The following is a 2,306-nucleotide window of genomic DNA, read 5'->3' as shown; positions in this document are numbered from 1 at the left end:
CGACCGGTGGCTCGCCGCGGTAGGGCTTCAGCAGCCCCACGTGGAAGACGTCGTGAATGCGTGCCCCATCAGGCAACTGAAGGCGGTACGCCAAGGTCCCAATCCGCTCCAAGATGATGAAGGGCCCCGCATAGCGCGGACCAAGCTTGCGCTTTGCCCGCGGGTCGAGGGACTGGTGAGAGCGGTGTAGCAGACGCAACCACACCCAGTCACCCACCGTGTACTCCACCTCGCGGTGACGACCGTCATAGTAGTGCTTGGCGACCTGCTGAGCCTGGACAAGACGCTGCCGCACCTCGGCTAGCATCTTGTCGCGGGTGCGGATGAGCTCGCCAGCTGCCTCCGTCCGCGCCGTCGCCGGGTCCACCGGTAGAATAGGCGTAGGTGGCCTGCTGTAGACCACCTCGAATGGTGTGGCGCGCAGGGCGGAGTGGTATGAGGTGTTGTAGCAGTACTCCGCCCATGCAAGCCAATCCACCCAAGCGCGAGGGCGATCACCTGTAACACGGCGCAAATACATGGCGATCAACTTATTGACCACCTCGGACTGGCCGTCCGTCTGGGGGTGGAACGCCGTGCTGAACCGGAGTTGGACCCCCGCCATGCGGAAGAGATCCCGCCACATGTGCCCCGTGAACACCGGATCCCGGTCACACACGATGGACGAGGGAAACCCGTGTAGGCGGACGATTCCGTCGAAGAAGGCGCGGGCCACCGACGATGCTGTGTAGGGATGGCCAAGCGCGATGAAGTGGGCGTACTTGGAGAAGCGGTTGATGGCGTGTAACTCACACGTTCGTTGGGAACCCCAAGAGGAAGGTATGATGCGCACAGCAGCAAGTTTTCCCTCAGAAAGAAACCAAGGTTTATCGAACCAGGAGGAGCCAAGAAGCACGTTGAAGGTTGATGGCGGCGGGATGTAGTGCGGCGCAACACCAGAGATTCCGGTGCCAACGTGGAACCTGTACAACACAACCAAAGTACTTTGCCCCAACGAAACAGTGAGGTTGTCAATCTCACCGGCTTGCTGTAACAAAGGATTAACCGTATTGTGTGGAAGATGATTGTTTGCAGAAAGCAGTAGAACAAGTATTGCAGTAGATTGTATTTCAGTATAGAGAATTGGACCGGGGTCCACAGTTCACTTGAGGTGTCTCTCCCATAAGATAAACAGCATGTTGGGTGAACAAATTACAGTTGGGCAATTGACAAATAAAGAGGGCATGACCATGCACATACATATTATGATGAGTATAGTGAGATTTAATTGGGCATTACGACAAAGTACATAGACCGCCATCCAGCATGCATCTATGCCTAAAAAGTCCACCTTCAGGTTATCATCCGAACCCCCTCCAGTATTAAGTTGCAAAGCAACAGACAATTGCATTAAGTAGGGTGCGTAATGTACTCCACAACTACATCCTTAGACATAGCATCAATGTTTTATCCCTAGTGGCAACACACAACACAACCTTAGAACTTTCTCGTCCTTTGTCCTGTGTCAATGCAGGCATGAACCCACTATCGAGCATAAATACTCCCTCTTGGAGTTACAGGCATCTACTTGGCCAGAGCATCTACTAATAACGGAGAGCATGCAAGATCATAAACAACACATAGACATAACTTTGATAATCAACATAACAAGTATTCTCTATTCATCGGATCCCAACAAACGCAACATATAGAATTACAGATAGATGATCTTGATCATGTTAGGCAGCTCACAAGATCCGACAATGAAGCACAATGGGGAGAAGACAACCATCTAGCTACTGCTATGGACCCATAGTCCAGGGGTAGACTACTCACACATCACTCCGGAGGCGACCATGGCAGCGTAGAGTCCTCCGGGAGATGAATCCCCTCTCCGGCAGGGTGCCGGAGGCGATCTCCTGGATCCCCCGAGATGGGATCGGCGGCGGCGGCGTCTCTGGAAGGTTTTCCGTATCGTGGCTCTCGGTACTGGGGGTTTCGCAACGAAGGCTTTAAGTAGGCGGAAGGGCAGGTCAAGAGGCGGCACGAGGGCCCCACACCACAGGGCCGCGCGGCCAAGGGGGGGCCGCGCCGCCCTAGGGTGTGGCCCCCTCGTGGCCCCTCTTCGTCTCCTCTTCGGACTTCTGGAAGCTTCGTGGCAAAATAGGACCCTGGGCGTTGATTTCGTCCAATTCCGAGAATATTTCGTTACTAGGATTTCTGAAACCAAAAACAAGAAAAAACAAGAATCGGCACTTCGGCATCTTGTTAATAGGTTAGTTCCAGAAAATGCACGAATATGACATAAAGTGTGCATAAAACATGTA

The sequence above is a fragment of the Lolium perenne genome, chromosome 6 (genome assembly GCF_019359855.2).
Source record: "Lolium perenne isolate Kyuss_39 chromosome 6, Kyuss_2.0, whole genome shotgun sequence".
NCBI lineage: Eukaryota > Viridiplantae > Streptophyta > Magnoliopsida > Poales > Poaceae > Lolium > Lolium perenne.
Note: the sequence above shows the minus strand (reverse complement) of the source record.